The sequence below is a fragment of the Xenopus tropicalis genome, chromosome 5 (assembly GCF_000004195.4).
Source record: "Xenopus tropicalis strain Nigerian chromosome 5, UCB_Xtro_10.0, whole genome shotgun sequence".
Taxonomy (NCBI): domain Eukaryota; kingdom Metazoa; phylum Chordata; class Amphibia; order Anura; family Pipidae; genus Xenopus; species Xenopus tropicalis.
The window spans coordinates 8,359,763-8,383,790 of NC_030681.2; the positions used below are offsets into that span (position 1 = coordinate 8,359,763).

The window sequence follows — 24,028 nt, forward strand, 5'->3', positions numbered from 1 at the left end:
ACAGAGCACGGCCTGTGTAAGTAACATTAATCTTTGTACAAGGAACATGTATTTCCTTTGCCCCATGTTGCAACCTCTGGTGGATATGGTCACATCTAAAACCCTGGAGATGCCGGGGATTGAACCCGGGGCCTCATACATGCGAAGCATGCGCTCTACCACTGAGCTACATCCCCATCATGCAATTTAATTCCACAGATTAGCCTTGAAGCTAATACACTTGCTTATCAAAATCCAGGCCAAAGGGCGCACTGGGCCCCTCCATACTACTTTTTTTGCTGTGGGGCCTGGCGCCTTCTCATCACACCGCTGAATTTAAAGTTAGTGCTTTCTTATTGATAATAAATTAGGTAATTATGAATTTTTTTAACTTAAGTAATAGGGCAGGCCTCCATGCAGACACTTGGTACCATCCCTGAAGATTAGGGACAGTTGGGAACTGGGTTGACGTAGTACAGTATTAAACAAGACATTGATTTAATAACAGTGTTGGAGTAAGGAATGAATTTGCATCCAATAGAAACTAAATTTAAAGATGCCTTCTCAATCTAAACACTCCTATACAACCTTTTTTGTTCATGTTTCCATTAACTGTTTAGGTAGATAGCACTCTTTTAAACTATTCCAGAACATGGCCTGTGTAAGTAACATTAATCTTTGTGCAAGGAGCTTGTATTTCCTTTGCCCCATGTTGCAACCTCTGGTGGATATGGTCTCATCTAAAGCCCTGGAGATGCCGGGGATTGAACCCGGGGCCTCATACATGCGAAGCATGCGCTCTACCACTGAGCTACACCCCCATTACGCAGCGTTGAGAGCTGAGGAGCTTCCGTACCCCGCTGGTGCAAGGAGTAAATTGAAGCCACACAAACAGCAATGTGTCCAATCCCACAGGCACAAAGACAGAAGCAAAGGATGAAATGGTGACACTCACTATCCTATCAGATGCTTCTCTGAACACTTTTGCAATTTTCTAGTTTTGGCTGAAATATTTGCATTATTAGACTGCTAATATCAAACTATTGGCTCAACTGAAAGTCAGTAACGCTACGGTTAACAGAATTCAGGAAATGCGTAGAAAGTGCATAGACAGTGAGGGTCACCAATACTTTTGGCTGGGGCCCACTAGGGCCGGGGCCCACCGGGATTTTTCCCGGTGTCCCGGCGGCCCAGTCCGACCCTGGTTAAAATAAAATAATAGGTGCTTTTATAGAACTGAGAAAATCCACAATTTCTGCCAAAAGATTAATTGAAATTGTTCTCTATGGTTAATAGTTTAAGAATAAAACCAGTATCTCTAAGGAGAGAGAGTGAAAAGCAGGGACACTGTAAGGGCAATAATTTCCAGGAACACAGAGGGAACACTTGGTACCATCCCTGAAAATTAGGGACAATTGGGAACTGGGTTGACGTAGAAGAATTGGCCCATGTGTGGCCACCTTTACCTGTTTAGGTAGTTAGTAGTTTTTAATAATATCCCAGAGCTCGGCCTGTGTAAGTAACATTAATCTTTGTATAAGGAACCTGTATTTCCTTTGCCCCATGTCACAATCTCTGGTGGATATGGTCTCATCTAAAACCCTGGAGATGCCGGGGATTGAACCCGGGGCCTCATACATGCAAAGCATGCGCTCTACCACTGAGCTACATCCCCATCTCGCAGCACAGCTGTATAGATTAGCATTGAAGTCAGTCACTAACATGTCAAAACCCGCGGTACCAGAAGATAACAAACCCAACAAGGGCCGACATTATGCCTGAAACACTCGGGTACTCAGCCTGTTACACAGCTGCACAGCTGCTTTTGTGGGTCTAAAACCAGATATGCACCCGCACTGAGTTTGTCAGCATTCAGTAACCTGTATGGGAGCACTAAATAAACACAGGGTGGGATCTAGGGAGTAGTTACTAGTTTCACTTTAGCACTTCCTGGTTCTGAAGAGCAGAGGAGAATAAAACTTATTGGCAGTTCACTGATAATGAGCGGATTCAGGGCTGAAGCTGAGGGAAGGGAGGAGTTTGCTCAATGGCAGACAAGGAGCTCTGAGCAAATTGCCCTGTTTGTAATTGGAGAGGGGGGAGAAATTCAGTAAAAAACATTTTCCAGAAAGTGCTTTGTATTGGCAGCTTTTGTGGGTCTAAACCAGATATGCCCCCGCACTGAGTTTGTCAGCATTCAGTAACCTGTATGGGAGCACTGCCAATAAGTTTTATCAACTTCTCCTCTTCTCTTCAGAACCAGGAGGTGCTAAAGTGAAACTAGATTTCTTTGGTGCCAGAAATAACAAAAAAGATATTTATTAATTAAAGGCAAAAAGTTTGTTAAGCACATGCCCTGTGTATTCTGCTCATTTTAAAATTGGGGTGTATACTGTCCCTCTGTCCCATCTTCCTTTGCCCCATGTTGCAACCTCTGGTGGATATGGTCTCAGCTAAAACCCTGGAGATGCCGGGGATTGAACCCGGGGCCTCATACATGCGAAGCATGCGCTCTACCACTGAGCTACATCCCCACTATACAGCTCAAAAATATAGAATATCATTGAAGACATAATCGGCCCATGTGTGTGTGTGTGTGTGTGTGAAAATCAGCCCTAAACCATTACCTGTTTAGGTAGTTGGTAGTCTTTAATACTATTCCAGAACATGGCCTGTGTAAGTAACATTAATCTGTATTTCCTTTCCCCCATGTTGTAACCTCTGGTGGATATGGTCTCATCTAAAACCCTGGAGATGCCGGGGATTGAACCCGGGGCCTCATACATGCGAAGCATGCGCTCTACCACTGAGCTACATCCCCTCTCTGTAGCTGCTGCGTGTAACCATGTACCAGGGGTGGCTTCTGTTGGATCCACTGTACCAAAACAACAAAGGCCGCTGGGACTGTCAACATACGTGTGTAGCTTTTTATACCCTTTCTCTCATGGAAATAAAACCATGTGCCCATATTGGCTTCCCCCAAACATTGTTATTCCCCGGAATGCCATTCCATAACAAGCAGCAGTCTTGCCTTCAACTATCCAACCATTTCTGATGGAAGTTTGTTACAAACACACACTCACCTTTAAACAGATATTGTCCCAGGCCTGTAGAGGGTTCTGTGATATCCAAACACCTGAGGTTTCGGCTTGATGCTCAAAAAAAGTTATTGGTTTTTGGGGACAGCTGGAGTAAGTAAGTAATGAATTTGCCCCTTTTAGGCTGCGTTTTTTCTCAGCCTAAAAACGCCGTACAAGCCACACAGCCCGAGACTATGGCGTTTTTCAGCCTAGTACTGGTGACGTAAGCAAATCCCGTTTCCATGGTGCTAATAGTGCGAAATAGCAAAAAACGCAGCGTATTTCCGCTAGGTCTGGCAGCTGCCTTTGCGTATACATAGGAATAGGTTGCTGTGCAAATACTGGCGAATTTCGGCCTACGCTTGAAAAATCTGTGCTAAGGCGTTTTCTAGCGTATTTCCGCATTGTGTGGTTTGCTTCGAGTCTTTTCAAGCTATTTCTATGGATGATGATATCGGGCATTTTTCAGCCGCCGAGAGAATTAGAAAATACGCAGCGGAAAAACGCCACATGTGGCATCAGCCTTAGATCTTATTAGGGATGGATTCAGGCCCCCCATCCCCTGTGTTTGTATTGCATCTGATAGAAACTAAGTTAATTTCTTTCAGCAGACAATTGTAGCCAATGGATATAGAAGAAATTTAACAAGCTTGAATACCAAGGAGGCCAATTGGTCTTTATTACTGTGTAACTTACGCCATCTGATGAGTTCAGGGTGTGCCCACTTCTGGGTATTTTTCAAGTACAGAAAAGGTGCCTTTACAATCCAGACCCTCCACTAGAACCTTTCCATAGGAAGTTTGTTGTAAGTGTCCAACGTGCGCCACCTGATTAATTGCCGATTCCAGGCCTCATTCCTGCCCAACCTTCTCAATCTACACAAGCTTTTGTGTTCATTAACCATTAGGTTTTGATTTATTCCAAAGCATGGCCTGTGTAAGTAACATTAATTTTTATACAAGGAACCTGTATTTCCTTTGCCCCAAGTTGCAACCTCTGGTGGATATGGTCTCATCTAAAACCCTGGAGATGCCGGGGCCTCATACATGCGAAGCATGCGCTCTACCACTGAGCTACATCCCCATCATACAGGCCAACAGACTGTCTTAACTAGATTAAAGTCACTAACATGTCAAAACCCGCGTTACCAGAAGATAACAAACCCAACAAGGGCTGACATTATGCCTGAAACACTCGGGTACTCAGCCTGTTACACAGCTGCACAGCTGCTTTTGTGGGTCTAAACCAGATATGCACCCGCACTGAGTTTGTCAGCATTCAGTAACCTGTATGGGAGCACTAAATAAACACAGGGTGGGATCTAGGGAGTAGTTACTAGTTTCACTTTAGCACTTCCTGGTTCTGAAGAGCAGAGGAGAAGCTGATAAAACTTATTGGCAGTTCACTGATAATGAGCGGATTCAGGGCTGAAGCTGAGGGAAGGGAGGAGTTTGCTCAATAGCAGACAAGGAGCTCTGAGCAAATTGCCCTGTTTGTAATTGGAGAGGGGGGAGAAATTCAATAAAAAAAACAATTTCCAGAAAGTGCTTTGTATTGGCAGCCCCCATGCAGGGCACTGAGACACCCTAAGTCAGGGGTCCCCAACCTTTTTTACCCGTGAGCAACATTTAAATGTAAAAAATGCTGGGGATCAATGCAAGTATGAAAAAAATCCTAGGGGAAAGCCAATAAGGGCTGTGATTGGTTATTTAATAGCCCAGTGATGACTGGCAGGCTAGAGGAGGCTCTGCTTGGCAGTACACATGGGCTTTATGCCTCCAAATCTTGTTTTCAAGATTTCAAGTCAGAAATTAAAACCCACTTTGAGGCCATTGGGAGCAACATCAGAGGGGTTGGAGATCACTGCCCTGAGCAGAGCGGCCAGAGTTTGGGTACAACTGCTCTCCTACCGTTACACTGGCAGTTCTTTTCTAGAAGCCTATATATTTTTAATAAGGCAGCCTGTATTCAAGCACTTTATTTGTAGAGAAACATTTGTTTTAATGCTATGCTCTTATCCAAAACCCTGGAAATGCCGGGGATTGAACCCGGGGCCTTAAACATGCAAAGCATGCGCTCTACCACTGAGCTATTAAAAGCTGGGTTAAAGTGTGCACTGGGCCCCTCCAGAAGAAATTTTCGTTATTGATTTTTTATACTTAAAGAAGAGACATCATAGGCAGAGCAGCCGGAGTTTGGGAACAATTACTCTCAAACTTTTACACTGCCAGTTCTTCTCTAGCACCCTTTACTAATTCAATATGGCAGCCTGTTTCAAAGTATAGGCTAATTTATAGCACTTTATTTGTGTAGAAACAAATTGACTTCAGAACACTAGTGAATGCTTTAATGATATTCTCTTATTTAAAACCCTGGAGATGCCGGGGATTGAACCCGGGGCCTCATACATGCAAAGCATGCGCTCTACCACTGAGCTACATCCCCTTCCCACAGCTGTCAGTCACTAACATGTGAAACCCCGCGGTACCAGAAGATAACAAACCCAACAAGGGCTGACATTATGCCTGAAACACTCGGGTACTCAGCCTGTTACACAGCTGCACAGCTGCTTTTGTGGGTCTAAACCAGATATGCCCCCGCACTGAGTTTGTCAGCATTCAGTAACCTGTATGGGAGCAGTAAATAAACACAGGGTGGGATCTAGGGAGTAGGAACCTGTCACATTATCAAAGTTCCTGCTGGAAACTTCTGCATGTCAGCCATTTCTGCAGGACATGTGATGCCCATCTGACAGATAGGAGTTGTTTTCATAGTCAGAGGGACAGTATACACCCCGTTTTCAACATGAGCTGAATACTTAGGGCATGTGCTTAACATACTTTTTGCCTTTAATTAAGAAACTGAATTATCTTTTGTTATTTCTGACACTACAGAAAAAAAATGAAACTAGTTTCACTTTAGCACTTCCTGGTTCTGGAGAGCAGAGGAGAATAAAACTTATTGGCAGTTCACTGATAATGAGTGGATTCAGGGCTGAAGCTGAGGGAAGGGAGGAGCTCTGAGCAAATTGCCCTGTTTGTAATTGGAGAGGGGGGAGAAATTCAATAAAAAACAATTTCCTGCAAGTGGTTTTTATCAGCAGCCCCATGTGGTGCACTGAGACACCCTGAGCAGAGGAGCCGGAGTTTAGGAACTACTACTCTCAGAACTTTACACTGGCAGTTCTTTTCTAGCACCTTTAACACTTCAAATAAGGCAGCCTGTATTCAAGCACTTTATTTATATAGAAATACATTTGCCTCAGAACAGTAGCGAATGCTTTAATGATATTCTCTTATCCAAAACCCTGGAGATGCCGGGGATTGAACCCGGGGCCTCATACATGCGAAGCATGCGCTCTACCACTGAGCTACATCCCCTGATATGGAAGCCATATTGGCTTCCCCCAAATGCCATTCTAACAGCAAATTAGTGCTGCTATTTAACCATTTCTGATGGAAGTTTGTTACAAACACACACTCACCTTTAAACAGATACTGTCCCAGGCCTGTAGTGGGTTCCGTGATATCCAAACACCTGAGGTTTCGCCTTGATGCTCAAAAAAGGTTATTGGTTTTTGGGGACAGCTGGAGTAAGTAAGTAATGAATTTGCCCCCTTTAGAGATTATTAGGGATGGATTTAGGGCCCTCCCCCCTATATTTGTATTGCATGGAATAGAAAATAAGTTTAATTTCTTTCAGCAGACAATTGTAGCCAATGGATATGGAACAAAATGAAAAAGCTTGAATACCAAGGAGGCCAATTGGTCTTTATTATTGTGTAACTTGTGCCATCTGATGGCTGATAAGCTCCCAACGTGCGCCCCCTGATTAGTTGCAGATTCCCGGCCTCATTCCTGCACAACCTTCCAAGCAAAGATGCCTTCTCAATCTAAACACCTCTCTACAACCTTTTTTGTTGAAAGTTTATTCCAGTTTCTATTACTTATTTAGGTAGGTAGCACTGTTTCAGACTATTACAGAGCTCGGCCTTCAGAGCTGAATCGGCAGAAGGAGGTAGAAATCCTATTGTTTCTACCTCCTTATCTGCCGATTCAGCCCTGAACGGTTAGTGGCCGATTGTACAATCTTTCGTGCGACTGACGGTCTCACGAAAGATCAGAAATTGCCACGTGTGTGGCCACCTTAAGTAACATTAATCTTTGTACAAGGAACCTGTATTTCCTTTGCCCCATGTTGCAACCTCTGGTGGATATGGTCTCATCTAAAACCCTGGAGATGCCGGGGATTGAACCCGGGGCCTCATACATGCGAAGCATGCGCTCTACCACTGAGCTACACCCCCTACCCACTGCTTTCAAGCCTGATAATTTACCACAGGTGTTTTTAATTTGGTTAACTGTACCAAAACACATTAATTAATTGAAAATGTTCTCTATGGTTAATAGTTTAATAATAAAACCAGTATCTCTAAGGAGAGAGAGAGTGAAAAGCAGGGCCACTGTAAGGGCAATAATTTCCAGGAACACAGAGTGAACACTTGGTACCATCCCTGATAATTAAGGACAGTTTGGAACTGGGTTGACGTAGTAGAATCAGCCCGTGTGTGGCCACCTTTACCTGTTTAGGTAGTTAGTAGTCTTTAATACTATTCCAGAGCACGGCCTGTGTAAGTAACATTAATCTTTGTACAAGGAACCTGTATTTCTTTTGCCCCATGTTGCAACCTCTGGTGGATATGGTCTCATCTAAAACCCTGGAGATGCCGGGGATTGAACCCGGGGCCTCATACATGCGAAGCATGCGCTCTACCACTGAAATTGGTTTTTATTACTGTATCTAGTATAAATAAATTTAAAGCAACTGGACTTGTTTGGTAATCATTGAAGACGTTTCACTACTCATCCGAGCAGCTTCTTCAGTTCAACTGACTGGTATGGGAAGTCCTCAGCATATATACTCTTCCACTAATCCAATCACAATGGCACTTTGTAACTCTTCAGAAAGGTGACATCTGAAACTCACAGAGGTGTGAATGCTGTGGAGTTACTTTGAAAGGATTACCAAAGTATCATGCAACTCTTTTAAACAGGTGTTACATCTTTACCCCGGCAGTTTCAGAACTCTTCACACATCCATTCATGCAACTCCAAAAAGTAACACCTGTTTGAAGAGTTGCATGATACTTGGGTAATCCTTTCAAAGTAACTCCACAGCATTCACACCTCTGTGAGTTTCAGATGTCACCTTTCTGAAGAGTTACAAAGTGCCATTGTGATTGGATTAGTGGAAGAGTATATATGCTGAGGACTTCCCATACCAGTCAGTTGAACTGAAGAAGCTGCTCGGATGAGTAGTGAAACGTCTTCAATGATTACCAAACAAGTCCAGTTGCTTTAAATTTATTTATACTAGATATACCATGACCTGGATGAATGAAAATCTTCATAGACATTTTTATTACTGTGTAATTAACGCCATCTGATGAGTTCAGGGTGTGCCCACTTCTGGGTATTTTTCAAGTACAGAAAAAGTGCTTTTTCAACCCAGATCCTTCACTAGAACCTTTCCATGTGAAGTTTGTTGTAAGTGTCCAACGTGCGCCCCCTGATTAGTTGCAGATTCCCGGCCTCATTCCTGCCCAACCTTCCAAGCAAAGATGCCTTCTCAATCTAAACAAGCTTTTGTGTTCATTAACCATTAGGTTTTGATTTATTCCAAAGCATGGTCTGTGTAAGTAACATTAATCTTTGTACAAGGAACCTGTATTTTCTTTGCCCCATGTTGCAACCTCTGGTGGATATGGTCACATCTAAAACCCTGGAGATGCCGGGGATTGAACCCGGGGCCTCATACATGCAAAGCATGCGCTCTACCACTGAGCTACATCCCCATCACACATCCCTGCTTGACAGATTAGCATTAAAGTAATTTACTAACATGTCAAAAACCGAGGTGCCAGAAGCTGGGGGACAGCTAGAATAGACAAATAAAAAAACATCAGAATTCATAGTTAAAATAAAATATTAGGTGCTTTTATAGAACGGAGAAAATCCATAGATTTGGTTGATAGTTTAAGAATAAAACCAGTATCTCTAAGGGAGAGAGAGTGAAAAGCAGGGCCACTGTAAGGGCAATAATTTGCAGGGACACAGAGGGAACACTTGGTTCCATCCCTGAAGATTAGGGGCAGTTGGGAACGAAGTTGATGTAGTACAGTATTAAACAAGACATTGCTTTAAAGGAGAAGGAAAGGCTAATAAAGAGTTAATCCCAAGCTGCAGGCATAGCGTCAGTTCTCTCAATAGTGCCCTTAAGTCTCCCCATATTTCTTCCATTCAGATGATCAGAAGCCAAACAGGAAGAAAAAACGCTGAGCTGGGTAAAGTAGGTTTCCATAATGCCTCACTCCTGCACCGAGACCAAGACCGCTGTACATGCTCAGTTAGTTAGACTATGAGTCAGCTTCCTGCTGATTGGCTCAGATTCACATTCCTAAGGGGGGAGGGAGTTCTTAGCATTCTTGAGGGAGGGGGGAGCAGGAGAGAGCAGAGAGCTGTGTGTCTCTGGCACAGGAAAACAAAGAGACAAGAAATCCCTGTTTCTTTTGATGGAGGACTCAGTGCAGCGTTTCTGTGAGTGCTTATGGCTGTATTTACATACACCTTTCTGATAAAGCTTACTGAGTTTTTATCTTTCTTTCTCCTTTAATAACAGTGTTGGAGTAAGGAATGAATTTGCATCCAATAGAAACTAAATTTAATTTTTTTCAGCAGACAATGGGAGCCGAGAGATATGGAACAAAATTAAAAAGCTTGAATATAAAGGAGGCCAATTGGTCTTTATTACTGTGTAACTTGAGCCATCTGATGAGTTCAGGGTGTGGCAAATTTGGGATATTCTTCAAGTCCAGCCCCCAAGCAATGGTGCCTTTACAATCCAGACCCTCCACTAGAACCTTTCCATAGGAAGTTTGTTGTAAGTGTCCATCATGCGCCCCCTGATTAGTGGCAGATTATGGACCTAATTCCTACCCAACCTTCCAAGCAAAGGTCTATTCTAAACACTCCTATACAAGCTTTTTTGTTTGTGTTTCCATTACCCGTTTAGGTTGTTAGTACTCATTTAAACTATTCCAGAACATGGTCTGTGTAAGTAACATTAATCTTTGTACAAGGAATCTGTATTTCCTTTGCCCCATGTTGTAACCTCTGGTGGATATGGTCTCATCTAAAACCCTGGAGATGCCGGGGATTGAACCCGGGGCCTCATACATGCGAAGCATGCGCTCTACCACTGAGCTACATCCCCTGCCTGAAAGACAGCTGGTTGATCATTCACCACTGGAGTTTTTTATTGGGTCTTCTGAAAGCAATTGCCATTCCATGACAAGCAGCAGACTTGCTTTATGCAATACAACTCCTCAACAAATTTCCTTTAGCAAATTAGTGCTGGTATTTAACCATTTCTGATGGAAGTTTGTTACAAACACACACTCACCTTTACAGACTGGCAAATAAACATCAGCATTCATAGTTAAATACAATCTTAATAGAACTAAGTAAATCCACCCATTATGCCAATACAGACTGGCTCAGTTTGCCATACATGCTGTTTAAGACATTTTTCTTGATTATATCAAAATACATTGAATGACTATAGATCATAGAGTATGAGCAGATATTGAGAACCAATGTCTGGCAATAGATTCATTGAAAATGTTCTCTATGGTTGATAGTTTAAGAATAAAACCAGTATCTCTAAGGGAGAGAGTGAAAAGCAGGGACATAGGGTGAACACTTGGTACCATCCCTAAAAATTACAGACTATGTTGATGTAGTACAGTATTAAAGGGGACCTGTCACCGTAAGTAATAATTACAACTTTATTTCTATCATGTTAGCTAAGAAAAATAAACTTCAGTCTTGGAATTACACACTCACATTAAGCAGGCGGCTGCCATTTTGTGGACACTATTAGTAAAGCAAGCTTGTTTATGTGATAGAATGGAAGACCAGATACACATGCCCATGCACTGGCTACACAATTATATGGTGAGGAGGGAGGGAGTATTTGAGAAGTGCAGGGACATCTAGGAAGTACTAAATGGGAAGTTAGTTGCCTGCCCCGCCTCTATGCCTAAGGCAATATATGATTGACAGCTGGGTTGTTTAAATGCCTTTGAAATGGGCATGGAGGACTTTTATTATACAGATTTTTATGCCTGGGTGACAGGTCTCCTTTAAACTAGACTATGATTTAATGTTGCAACCTCTGGTGGATATGGTCTCATCTAAAACCCTGGAGATGCTGGAGATTGAACCCGGGGCCTCATACATGCGAAGCATGCGCTCTACCACTGAGCTACATCCCCACCTAATAATTTGTTGTAACTATTAATTCTGATGTTTATTTGCCAGTCTGTTCCGGCTGTCCCCCAGCTTCTGGTACCTCGGGTTTTCACTTGTTAGTAGCTCAGTGGTAGAGCGCATGCTTCGCATGTATGAGGCCCCGGGTTCAATCCCCGGCATCTCCAGGGTTTTAGATGAGACCATATCCACCAGAGGTTGCAACATGGGGCAAAGGAAATACAGATTAATGTTACTTACACAGGCCATGCTCTGGAATAGTCTGAAACAGTTCTACCTACCTAAATGATTAATAGAAACTGGAATAAACTTTTGCCAAAAAAAGGCTGTAGAGGAGTATTTAGGTTGAGAAGGCATCTTTGCTTGGAAGGTTGGGCAGGAATGAGGCCGGGAATCTGCAACTAATCAGGCAACTCCTCTGATGTTGCTCCCAATGGCCTCAAAGCAGGTTTTAATTTCTGACTTGGATTTGGCCATCCCCTAAGATTATTTTTATACTTGCGTTGCTCCCCAACATTTTTTACATTTAAATGTTGCTCATGGGTAAAAAATGTTGGGGACCCCTGCCCGGCATGGGGGCTGCCGATAAAAAGCATTTAACAAGCTTGAAAACCAAGGAGGCCAATTGGTCTTTATTACTGTGTAACATGAGCCATCTGATGGCTGATAAGCTCCCAACGTGCGCCCCCTGATTAGTTGCAGATTCCAGGCCCCATTCCTGCCCAACCTTCCAAGCAAAGATGCCTTCTCAATCTAAACACTCCTATACAATCTTTTTTGTTGAAAGTTTATTCCAGTTTCTATTACTCATCTAGGTAGGTAGCACTGTTTCAGACTATTCCAGAACATGGCCTTCGGTCGCACGAAACATCGTAAGATCCGCCACACACCATTCAGGGCTGAATCGGCAGGTAAGGAGGTAGAAACAATAGGATTTCTACCTCCTTCTGCCGATTCAGCTGTGAAGGGAGAATTTTGGTCAGGCGCCTTCTATGGCGCCCGATCAAAATTTTCAAACTGGTCCGATCGGCGAGTCGTCCAATATCAGCAGCTTCCTGCGATATCGGTCGACTCGCCGACATGCCATACACGCACCGATTATCCTACGAAACAAGGTTGTATGGCCACCTTAAGTAACGTTAATCTTTGTAGAAGGAAATCTCTGGTGGATATGGTCTCATCTAAAACCCTGGAGATGCCGGGGCCTCATACATGCGAAGCATGCGCTCTACCACTGAGCTACATCCCCATCACACATCCCTGCTGGACAGATTAGCATTAAAGTAATTTACTAACAAGTCAAAACCCGAGGTACCAGAAGCTGGGGGACAGCTGGAACAGACTGGCAAATAAACATCAGAATTCATAGTTAAAATTAAATATTAGGTGCTTTTATAGAACGGAGAAAATCCACAATGTCTGGCAATAGATTTATTGAAAATGTTCTCTATGGTTAATAGTTTAAGAATAAACCCAGTATCTCTAAGGATAATAATGCCTCACTCCTGCACCAAGAGCAAGACCGCTGTACATGCTCAGTTAGTTAGACTATGAGTCAGCTTCCTGCTGATTGGCTCAGATCCACATTCCTAAGGGGGGAGGGAGTTCTTAACATTCTTGAGGGAGGGGGGAGCAGGAGAGAGCAAAGAGCTGTGTGTCTCTGGCACAGGAAAACAAAGAGACAAGAAATCCTGTTTCTTTTGATAGAGGACTCAGTGCAGTGTTTCTGTGAGTGCTTATGGCTGTATTTACATAGACCTTTCTGATAAAGCTTACTGAGTTTGTACCTTTCTTTCTCCTTTAATAACAGTGTTGGAGTAAGGAATGCATTTGCATCCAATAGAAACTAAATTTAATTTCTTTCAGCAGACAATGGGAGCCGAGGGATATGGAACAAAATTAAAAAGCTTGAATATGAAGGAGGCCAATTGGTCTTTATTACTGTGTAACCTGAGCCATCTGATGAGTTCAGGGTGTGGCTAATTCCAGGTATTTTTCATGTCCAGCCCCCAAGCAAAGGTGCCTTTACAATCCAGACCCTCCACTAGAACCTTTCCATAGGAAGTTTGTTGTAAGTGTCCATCGTGCGCCCCCTGATTAGTTGCAGATTCCAGGTCTCATTCCTGCCCAACCTTCCAAGCAAAGGTCTATTGTAAACATCCTATACAACCTTTTTCGTTGAAAGTTTATTCGAGTTTCCATAAAGGTGGCCATATATGCCAAGTGAGCGGATCTTCTCCTGTGACCCCCCCTACAGGTGGGCAATATCGGGCTAATTTGGTTGTTTTGCTCGTGGGCCAAATGATTGAATTAGGATGACAGGTATAGGCATCCATCGGTTCGGGGACCTCATCAATGAGCCAATGCCGTCCCCGACCCGACTAAATTTCAAACGTGCCTGATCGAGATCTGTCCTATTTCAAGGTTGTTAGTGCCCAGACACGGGGTGATAAACTGCTGAATCGGCTAAGGGACTGATATCGGCAGCTAGAATCGGCAGCTAGAATCGGCGCGTGTGTGTGTGAGAATCAGCCCTAAACCATTACCTGTTTAGGTAGTTATTAGTCTTTAATACTATTCCAGAACACGGCCTGTGTAAGTAACATTAATCTGTATTACCTTTGCCCAAAGTTACAACCTTTAGTGGATATGGTTACATACTAAAATCCTGGAGATGCCGGGGATTGAACCTGGGGCCTCATACATGCGAAGCATGCGCTCTACCACTGAGCTACATCCCCTCTCTGTAGCTGCTGCGTGTAGCCATGTACCAGGGGTGGCTTCTGTTGGATCCACTGTACCAAAACAACAAAGGCCGCTGGGACTGTCAACATACGTGTGTAGCTTTTTATACCCTTTCTCTCATGGAAATAAAACCATGTGCCCATATTGGCTTCCCACAAACATTGTTATTCCCCGGAATGCCATTCCATGACAAGCAGCAGTCTTGCCTTCAACTATCCAACCATTTCTGATGGAAGTTTGTTACAAACACACACTCACCTTTAAATAGATACTGTCCCAGGCCTGTAGAGGGTTCTGTGATATCCAAACACCTTTTCCCCATGTTGCAACCTCTGGTGGATATGGTCTCCTAGGGGGTGCCCAGTAAGGGCTGTGATTGGTTATTTAATAGGCCAATGCAGACTGGCAGGCTACAGGAGGCTCTGCTTGGCAGTACACATGGTCTTTATGCCTCCAAATCTTGTCTTCTAGTCAGAAATTTAAAAAAATCCTGCTTTGAGGCCAACAGAGGGGTTGGTGATCACTGCCCTAAGCAAAGCAGCTAGAGTTTGGGAACAACTGCTCTCCAACCTTTACACTGGCAGTTCTTTTCTAATATGGCAGCCAATATTCATACAGAAACATGTTTGCTTTAATGATATTCTCTTATCCAAAAACATGGAGATGCTGGGGATTGAACCCGGGGCCTCATACATGCAAAGCATGCGCTCTACCACTGAGCTACATCCCCTCACCCCAGCATGTGAACACATTTACCAATGCAAACGATTCTTGATTTTTTTTTTCATCTCTATAATGCTGAAATCTCCTCCAGCCCTTGGAAACTAGCGTTGTGAAAGGGTAAAGGTATCTGGGTGTCAGAAATCATTGCCTCTCACTGTATTTAATGTATTTGGGGCTGAAGTTCCCACTGCTTCTCACTGTATTCAATGTATTTGTGATGCCACTGCCCTCTGTCTCTCACTGTATTTAATTTATTTGGGGCTGAAGTTCCCACTGCTCCTCACAGTATTTAATGTATTTGCGGTGCCACTGCTTCTGCCCCTTCACTGTATAATGTATTTAGGATTTGGAGTTATTTTTCATAGAAGTCAATGTATCCCCCCAAGCAAAGGTGCCTTTAGAATCCAGACCCTCCACTAGAACATTTAAATAGGAAGTTTGTTGTAAGTGGCCAACGTGGGCCCCTGATTAGTTGCAGATTCCAGGCCTCATTCCTGCCCAACCTTCCAAGCAAAGATGCCTTCTCAATCTAAACACTCCTCTACATCTTTTTTTGTTGCAAGTTTGTTCAACTTTCCATTAACCATTTAGTCAGGAAGGATTTTTTCAACTATTCCAGAGCATGACCTGTGTAAGTAACATTAATCTTTATGTTTATAAAGTTTCTCATTCATCAATAACATTAATCTTTGTAGAAGGGACCTGTATTTCCTTTGCCCCATGTTGCAACCTCTGGTGGATATGGTCTCATCTAAAACCCTGGAGATGCCAGGGATTGAACCCGGGGCCTCATACATGCGAAGCATGTGCTCTACCACTGAACTACACCCCCATCATCTTTTGAGTGATACTGCTTCCTCCAAAGAAAATACTCCTCTTGGATGGGTATTAAAACATGTGCAGACCCAATGTGTTGGAAGCGCATGAAAAATAAAAAATAAGAATACAAAACATAATTGCAATCCCACTGGGCTGGTGTTTTTGGGATTAGAACAAATCTCCTCTAACATTAAAGGGGGTGATAGATTTAAAAAAAAAAATTCTGGCCAGGGGGGACTCATGGGATTTGTATGCAGCTCCTCTATATGGTGGGTGGATCACAACCACATGGATTGTCACTACTCCCTCCTCCTTTCCCTATTGGTTTATACTTAATGTGCACCTATGCTCTTTGGGTCAGCTGTATCTCATCTTAATTACCATTTTATGCATGTGATTTGCCAGTATAAGCTAAGGTATTCATCCTGAGGACTGAGGTATCTATCCAGACTGCCCTCCATAGTGGTGCCGTGCTGACCAGGTGTCTTCACCCTGCCCAGTCTCGTTAGAGGTGGGATAAACCGGTGGGTTGTCCTCAGGGAGTACTACTGTTAATTCCTCGATGTGCGTATGATCTAACCATGTGCACTAATTTGTCTTGGAACATAAACCCAGTTACTGTTGTTTCATCAGCAAGAACCTTCTGGCATCCATTTTTTTCCCATTTTACTTTGCACACAGCATCAGTGAGTTGTAGTTGCACTACACCCCAGGATATTTCCACTTAGCGAACCCAAATCTAAGGAGTGGAGTCCTATGTACCCCATGTTCTAAACCCATTCTAGTTGGAGCTGCCTGTTTTTACAACCAAATAGGGGTTACACACCCTTTACAAATTAAATATAGCAGCCTATTCCAAAGTATAGGCTATTTTATAGCACTTTATTTATATAGAAACACATTTGCTTTAGAACACTAGTGAATTCTTTATTGATATTCTCTTATCCTAAAACATGGAGATGCCGAGAATTGAACATGCATACATGCAAAGCATGCACTCTACCACTGAGCTACATCCCCTTACCACAGCTGACAATCAATGTATTTGGGGCTGAAGATTCCCCTGCTTCTCACTGTATTTAATGTATTTTCGGTGCCGCTGCTTCTGCCCCATACTGTATAATGTATTTAGGATCTGGAGTTATTTTTCATAGAAGTCAATGTACCATTATTTATAAGTGCATACTGTGCGTATATTTCTATATATCCTTTATTGTAGGATTGTATATCAGTTTACAGGAGGCTTTATTTGGTAGTAAATCTTTTTTTTATTCAACCAAAACTTGCTACCACTCAAGAATTCAAAAATAATTACACCTGGTTTTGGGGCACTGAGAGCAACATCCATTGGGTTTGGTGAGCAACATGTTGCCCCTGAGCCACTGGTTGGGGATCACTGGTGTAAGGAATGAATTTGCACCTTTCCGAGTTTATTAGCGATGGATTCAGGGTCCCCCCTCTATTTTCATTGCATCCAATAGAAACTAAGTTTAATTTCTTTCAACAGACAATGGGAGCCAAGGGACATGGCACAAATGAACAAGCTTGAATACCAAGGAGGCCAATTGGTTTTTATCACTGTGTAACTTGAGCCATCTGATGAGTTCAAGCAAAAGTGCCTTTACAATCCAGACCCTCCACTAGAACCTTTCCATAGGAAGTTTGTTGTAAGTGGCCAACGTGCGCCCCCTGATTAGTTGAAGAATCCAGGACTCATTCCTGCCCAACCTTCCAAGCAAAGATGCCTTCTCAATCTAAACACTTCTATACATCTTTTTTTGTTGCAAGTTTGTCCAACTTTCCATTACACATTTTAAACTATTCCAGAGCATGGCCTTTGTAAGTAACATAAATCTTTCTACAAGGAACGTTCCTTTGCCCCATGTTGCAGGGTGGGATGTAGGTTGTAGAAACCTGTCACTGTCTCTGCTGGAAACTGGGGCATGCTAATATTCTCTTATCCAAAACCCTGGAGATGCCGGGGATTGAACCCGGGGCCTCATACATGCAAAGCATGCGCTCTACCACTGAGCTACATCCCCTTCCCACAAGTGGCATTTCACAATCATTATCCACGGTGTTGTCACGGCATGTGAGCACATTTAGCAATGCAAACGATTCTTGATTTTTTTTCATCTCTATAATGCTGAAATCTTCTCCAGCCCTCGGAAAACCAGATTTGTGAAAGGGTAAGGGAATCTGGGTGTAAGAAATCATTGCCTCTCATTGTATTTAATGTATTTGGGGCTGAGGTTCCCACTGCTTTTCACTGTATTTAATGTATTTGTGGTGCCAATGCATTCTGTCTCTCACTGTATTCAATGTATTTTGGGTGTCACTGCTTCTGCCCCTCACTGTATAATGTATTTAGGATCTGCAGTTATTTTCATAGAAGTCAATGTACCATTATTTACAGGTGCATACTGTGTGTATATATCTATATATTCTTTATTGTAGGATTGTATATCAGCTTACAGGGGGCTTTATTTGGTAGTAAATCTTGTTTTCATTCAACCAAAACTTGCCCCCAAGTCCGGAATTCAAAAATCATTACACTTGGTTTGGGAGCACTGCTAAAACTTGGCTTCCATTATTTACTTAAAATAATTTAGTGTCACATTTCCTTTAATGATATTCTCTTAGCCAAAACCCTGGAGATGCCGGGGATTGAACCTCATACATGCGAAGCATGCGCTCTACCACTGAGCTACATCCCCTTCCTAAAAGTGTCATTTCACAATCATTTTCCACGGGGTGAAATCTTCTCCAGCTCTCAGAAAACCAGATTTGTGAAAGGGTAAGGGGCCCTGGGTGTCAGAGATCATTGCCTCTCACTGTATTTAATGTATTTGGGGCTGAAGTTCCCACTGCTTCTCACTGTATTTAATGTATTTGGGGCTGAAGTTCCAACTGCTTCTCACTGTATTCAATGTACAAACCGGATTCCAAAAAAGTTGGGACACTAAACAAGTTGTGAATAAAAACTGAACGCACTGATGTGGAGGTGCCAACTTCTAATATTTTATTCAGAATAGAACATAAATCACGGAAAAAAAGTTTAAACTGAGAAAATGTACCATTTTAAGGGAAGAATATGTTGATTCAGAATTTCATGGTGTCAACAAATCCCAAAAAAGTTGGGACAAGTAGCAATAAGAGGCTGGAAAAAGTAAATTTGAGCATAACGAAGAGCTGGAAGACCAAATAACACTAATTAGGTCAATTGGCAACATGATTGGGTATAAAAAGAGCTTCTCAGAGTGGCAGTGTCTCTCAGAAGCCAAGATGGGTAGAGGATCACCAATTCCCACAATGTTGCACAGAAAGATAGTGGAGCAATATCAGAAAGGTGTTACCCAGCGAAAAATTGCAAAGATTTTGCATCTATCATCATCAACTGTGCATAACATCATCCGAAGATTCAGAGAATCTAGAACAATCTCTGTGCGTAAGGGTCAGGGCCATAAAACCATACTGGATGCCCGTGATCTCCGGGCCCTTAAACGACACTGCACCACAAACAGGAATGTACTGTAAAGGGAATCACAGAATGGGCTCAGGAATACTTCCAGAAACCATTGTCAGTGAACCCACCGTGCCATCCGCCGTTGCCAGCTGGAACTCTACAGTGCAAAGAAGAAGCCATTTCTAAGCAAGATCCACAAGCTCAGGCGTTTTCACTGGGCCAGGGATCATTTAAAATGGAGTGTGGCAAAATGGAAGACTGTTCTGTGGTCAGACGAGTCACGATTCAAAGTTCTTTTTGGAAATTTGGGACGCCATGTCATCCGGACCAAAGAGGACAAGGACAACCCAAGTTGTTATCAACGCTCAGTTCAGAAGCCTGCATCTCTGATGGTATGGGGTTGCATGAGTGCGTGTGGCATGGACAGCTTGCATGTCTGGAAAGGCAGCATCAATGCAGAAAAATATATTCAGGTTCTAGAACAACATATGCTCCCATCCAGACGTCATCTCTTTCAGGGAAGACCCTGCATTTTTCAACAAGATAATGCCAGACCCCATTCTGCATCAATCAAAACATCATGGCTGCGTAGGAGAAGGATCCGGGTACTGAAATGGCCAGTCTGCAGCCCAGATCTTTCCCCTATAGAGAACATTTGGCGCATCATAAAGAGGGAGGTGCCACAAAGAAGGCCCAAGACGATGGAACAGTTAGAGGCCTGTATTAGACAAGAATGGGAGAGCATTCCTATTCCTAAACTTGAGAAACTGGTCTCCTCTGTCCCCAGACTTCTGTTGAGTGTTGTAAGAAGAAGGGGAGATGCCACACAGTGGGGAAAATGGCCTTGTCCCAACTTTTTTGGGGATTTGTTGACACCATGAAATTCTGAATCAACATATTTTTCCCTTAAAATGGTACATTTTCTCAGTTTAAACTTTTGTTCCGTGATTTATGTTCTATTCTGAATAAAATATTAGAAGTTGGCACATCCACATCATTGCGTTCAGTTTTTATTCACAATTTGTTTAGTGTCCCAACTTTTTTGGAATCCGGTTTGTATTTTGGGTGCCACTGCTTCTGCCCCTCACTGTATAATGTATTAAGGATATGGAGTTATTTTTCATAAAAGTCAATGTACCATTTTTTTTGTCAAAAAAAGGTGCCTTTACAAGCCAGACCCTCCACTAGAACCTTTCCATAGGAAGTTTGTTGTAAGTGGCCAACGTGCGCCCCCTGTTTAGTTGCAGATTCCAGGCCTCATTCCTGCCCAACCTTCCAAGCAAAGATGCCTTCTCAATCTAAACACTCCTTTACATCTTTTTTTTGTTGCAAGTTTGTTCAAGTTTCCATTAACCATTTAGTCAGGTAGGAGTTTTTTAAAATATTCCAGAACATGGCCTGTGTAAGCAACATTAATATTTGTACAAGGAACCTGTATTTCCTTTGCCCCATGTTGCACCCTCTGGTGGATATGGTCTCATCTAAACCCTGGTGTTGCCGGGGATTGAACCCAGGGCCTCATACACGCGAAGCATGCGCTCTACCACTGAGCTACATCCCCATAATGCAATGCAATGCAATGCAATAGAATAGACTAGCATTGAAGTCAGTCACTAACATGTGAAAACCCGAGGTGCCAGAAGATAACAAAACCAGCAAGGGCTGACATTATGCCTGAAACACTCGGGTACTCAGCCTGTTACACTGCTGCACACTTTATTTGTGTAGAAACACATTGGCTTCAGAACACTAGCGAATGCTTTAATGATATTCTCTTATTCAAAACCCTGGAGATGCCGGGGATTGAACCCGGGGCCTCATACATGCAAAGCATGCGCTCTACCACTGAGCTACATCCCCTTCCCACAGCTGTCAGTTCTATAATCATATTCCACGGTGTTGTCATGGCATGTGAGCCCATTTAGCAATGCAAACGATTTTTAATCTTTTTTTTCATCTCTATAATGCTGAAATCTTCTCCAGCCCTCGGAAAACCAGCTTTGTGAAAGGGTAAGGGGCTCTGGGTGTCAGAAATCATTGCCTCTCATTGTATTTGGGGCTGAAGTTCCCACTGCTTCTCATTGTATTTAATGTATTTTGGGTGCCACTGCTTCTGCCCCTCACTGTATAATGTATTTAGGATTTGGAGTTATTTTTCATAGAAGTCAATGTGCCATTTTTTTTTGTCAAATTCTGGGTATTTTTCAATTAGAACCCCCAAGCAAAGGTGCCTTTATAATCCAGATACTCCACTTACACTTGGTTTGAGAGCACTGAGAGCAACCTCATTGGATATGGTCTCATCTAAAACCCTGGAAATGCCGGGGATTGAACCCGGGGCCTCAAACATGCGAAGCATGCGCTCTACCACTGAGCTACACCCCCATCATGCATTGCACTTCTATAGATTAGTGCTGGATCAGTGCCCCCATCGTGTAATGAAAAGGGGCGGGGTCAATGACTAACGAGAACGGACTAGGGGTGGGCTCCTGCCTGGCACCACCCAATAGTTGTGCCCTAGGCCAGTGCTGTCCAACTTCTGTTGTACCGAGGGCCGGAATTTTTCCGACCTACGTGGTGGAGGGCCGATAATGGAAGCCAGTTTTGACCACTCCCCTTTTTGAAACCGCACCCACTTGAAACCACACCCATGTTATCACATGACCATACCCATATTAATGGTTGTAGTACAGCAAAAACCTGCCAAACTCTGCCTGCCCTACCCTGCCTTTGTGTGTGCCATACTCTGCCTTCCCTACCCTGCCTGTGTGTGCCATACTCTGCCTTCCATACCCTACCTGCGCGCCATACTTTCACTGTGTGTGCCATTCTTGGCTGGTTTGTGCCATACTTGGCCTGTGTGTGCCATACTCTGCCTGCCCTACCCTGCCTGTGTGTGCCATACTCTGCCTTCCCTACCCTGCCTGTGTGTGCCATACTCTGCCTTCCCTACCCTGCCTGTGTGTGCCATACTCTGCCTTCCATACCCTACCTGTGTGTGCCATACTCTGCCTTCCCTATCCTGCCTGCGTGTGCCATACTTTCACTGTGTGTGCCATTCTTGGCTGGTTTGTGCCAAACTTGGCCTGTGTGTGCCATACTCTGCCTGCCCTACTCTGCCTGTGTGTGCCATACTCTGCCTTCCCTACCCTGCCTGCGTGTGCCATACTTTCACTGTGTGTGCCATTCTTGGCTGGTTTGTGCCAAACTTGGGCTGTGTGTGCCATACTTTGCCTGCCCTACTCGTCCTGTGTGTGCCATACTCTGCCTTCCATACCCTACCTGTGTGTGCCATACTCTGCCTTCCCTACCCTGCCTGTGTGTGACATACTCTGCCTTCCCTATCCTGCCTGCGTGTGCCATACTTTCACTGTGTGTGCCATTCTTGGCTGGTTTGTGCCAAACTTGGCCTGTGTGTGCCATACTCTGCCTGCCCTACTCTGCCTGTGTGTGCCATACTCTGCCTTCCCTACCCTGCCTGCGTGTGCCATACTTTCACTGTGTGTGCCATTCTTGGCTGGTTTGTGCCAAACTTGGGCTGTGTGTGCCATACTTTGCCTGCCCTACTCGTCCTGTGTGTGCCATACTCTGCCTTCCCTACCCTGCCTGTGTGTGCCATACTCTGCTTGCCCTATGCTGCCTGTGTGTATGGCATACACAGGCAGCATACAGTGACACAATGCTGGCACTGCTCCTACAGTCTGCACAATAACTATATATTAAAAAACTTTTTAATTGCAGTACCACCTCAGTATATGTTCTTTTTGTAGTATGCAGGGATTATTTGTGGGTTTCTACTGCTCCTGAGGTGTGAACAGGGGAACAATGGGGGTGATTACAGCCTGAGCCTGAGGTGTGAACACTGCAGGGGGTGAACAATGCAGAGATTAAAAGGTGTGAAAAACACAGGGGATTACATATTTAAACAATACAGGGGGATTACTGCCTGAATCTGAGGTGAGAACCATGCAGGGGGGGCAGTTAATCTCAGTACTGATACCATTTAAAGCTTACACAATAGTAAGCCATCAAAGCAGCCAGACAGGTGGGGGGCCACACAGAGGGGGGTTGCAGGCCGCCAGTTAGACAGCACTGCCCTAGGTAACTGCCTCTTGTGCCTACCCCTAGTTCCGGCCCTGCCAGATATGCACCCGCACTGAGTTTGTCAGCATTCAGTAACCTGTATGGGAGACGGAGTTTGGAAACCACTACTCTCCAACTTTTACACTGCCAGTTCTTCTCTAGCACCCTTTACAAATTCAATATGGCAGCCTGTTTCAAAGTATAGGCTTTATAGCACTTTATTTGTGTAGAAACACATTGACTTCAGAACACTAGTGAATGCTTTAATGATATTCTCTTATTCAAAACCCTGGAGTTGCCGGGGATTGAACCCAGGGCCTCATACATGCAAAGCATGCGCTCTACCACTGAGCTACATCCCCTTCCCACAGCTATCAGTTCTACAATCATATTCCACGGTGTCTTCACAGCGTGTGAGGACATTTATCAATGCAAATGATTTTTAATTTTTTTTCATCTCTATAATGCTGAATTCTTCTCCAGCCCTCTAAAAAACAGATTTTTGAAAGGGTAACGAAAACTGGGTGTCAGAAATAATTGCCTCTCATTGTATTTTATGTATTTGGGGCTGATGTTACCACTGCTGTATTTAATGTATTTGTGGTGCCACTGCCCACTGTCTCTCACTGTATTCAATGTATTTTTGGTGCCACTACTTCTGCCCTCACTGTATAATGTATTTAGGATCTTAGTTATTTTTCATAGAAGTCAATGTACCATTATTTACAAGTGCATACTGTGTGTATATGTCTATATTTCATTAATTGTTGGATTGTATATCAGCTTACAGGAGGCTTTATTTG

At 43.5% G+C, this 24,028-nt stretch overlaps 19 non-coding genes across 19 annotated transcripts; all 19 read right to left on the reverse strand.

Annotated features, from left to right (window-relative positions):
• Nucleotides 1-104: 104 nt before the first annotated feature.
• Nucleotides 105-176, reverse strand: trnaa-cgc. The gene has a single exon. It is a non-coding gene; the product is annotated as a tRNA-Ala (tRNA).
• A 552-nt stretch (nucleotides 177-728) lies between these two features.
• Nucleotides 729-800, reverse strand: trnaa-cgc. The gene has a single exon. It is a non-coding gene; the product is annotated as a tRNA-Ala (tRNA).
• Nucleotides 801-1,582: 782 nt separating this feature from the next.
• Nucleotides 1,583-1,654, reverse strand: trnaa-cgc. Its single transcript has one exon. It is a non-coding gene; the product is annotated as a tRNA-Ala (tRNA).
• Nucleotides 1,655-2,441: 787 nt separating this feature from the next.
• On the reverse strand, nucleotides 2,442-2,513 carry trnaa-cgc. Its single transcript has one exon. It is a non-coding gene; the product is annotated as a tRNA-Ala (tRNA).
• Nucleotides 2,514-2,728: 215 nt separating this feature from the next.
• On the reverse strand, nucleotides 2,729-2,800 carry trnaa-cgc. The gene has a single exon. It is a non-coding gene; the product is annotated as a tRNA-Ala (tRNA).
• A 2,632-nt stretch (nucleotides 2,801-5,432) lies between these two features.
• Nucleotides 5,433-5,504, reverse strand: trnaa-ugc. The gene has a single exon. It is a non-coding gene; the product is annotated as a tRNA-Ala (tRNA).
• An 863-nt stretch (nucleotides 5,505-6,367) lies between these two features.
• Nucleotides 6,368-6,439, reverse strand: trnaa-cgc. Its single transcript has one exon. It is a non-coding gene; the product is annotated as a tRNA-Ala (tRNA).
• Nucleotides 6,440-7,293: 854 nt separating this feature from the next.
• On the reverse strand, nucleotides 7,294-7,365 carry trnaa-cgc. The gene has a single exon. It is a non-coding gene; the product is annotated as a tRNA-Ala (tRNA).
• A 1,476-nt stretch (nucleotides 7,366-8,841) lies between these two features.
• trnaa-cgc lies at nucleotides 8,842-8,913 on the reverse strand. The gene has a single exon. It is a non-coding gene; the product is annotated as a tRNA-Ala (tRNA).
• Nucleotides 8,914-10,259: 1,346 nt separating this feature from the next.
• On the reverse strand, nucleotides 10,260-10,331 carry trnaa-cgc. Its single transcript has one exon. It is a non-coding gene; the product is annotated as a tRNA-Ala (tRNA).
• Nucleotides 10,332-11,322: 991 nt separating this feature from the next.
• Nucleotides 11,323-11,394, reverse strand: trnaa-cgc. Its single transcript has one exon. It is a non-coding gene; the product is annotated as a tRNA-Ala (tRNA).
• A 2,664-nt stretch (nucleotides 11,395-14,058) lies between these two features.
• Nucleotides 14,059-14,130, reverse strand: trnaa-cgc. Its single transcript has one exon. It is a non-coding gene; the product is annotated as a tRNA-Ala (tRNA).
• Nucleotides 14,131-14,792: 662 nt separating this feature from the next.
• Nucleotides 14,793-14,864, reverse strand: trnaa-ugc. Its single transcript has one exon. It is a non-coding gene; the product is annotated as a tRNA-Ala (tRNA).
• Nucleotides 14,865-15,617: 753 nt separating this feature from the next.
• trnaa-cgc lies at nucleotides 15,618-15,689 on the reverse strand. Its single transcript has one exon. It is a non-coding gene; the product is annotated as a tRNA-Ala (tRNA).
• Nucleotides 15,690-17,646: 1,957 nt separating this feature from the next.
• On the reverse strand, nucleotides 17,647-17,718 carry trnaa-ugc. Its single transcript has one exon. It is a non-coding gene; the product is annotated as a tRNA-Ala (tRNA).
• A 2,913-nt stretch (nucleotides 17,719-20,631) lies between these two features.
• On the reverse strand, nucleotides 20,632-20,703 carry trnaa-cgc. Its single transcript has one exon. It is a non-coding gene; the product is annotated as a tRNA-Ala (tRNA).
• A 227-nt stretch (nucleotides 20,704-20,930) lies between these two features.
• On the reverse strand, nucleotides 20,931-21,002 carry trnaa-ugc. Its single transcript has one exon. It is a non-coding gene; the product is annotated as a tRNA-Ala (tRNA).
• Nucleotides 21,003-21,455: 453 nt separating this feature from the next.
• trnaa-cgc lies at nucleotides 21,456-21,527 on the reverse strand. Its single transcript has one exon. It is a non-coding gene; the product is annotated as a tRNA-Ala (tRNA).
• A 1,988-nt stretch (nucleotides 21,528-23,515) lies between these two features.
• On the reverse strand, nucleotides 23,516-23,587 carry trnaa-ugc. Its single transcript has one exon. It is a non-coding gene; the product is annotated as a tRNA-Ala (tRNA).
• Between the last annotated feature and the right edge of the window lie 441 nt (nucleotides 23,588-24,028).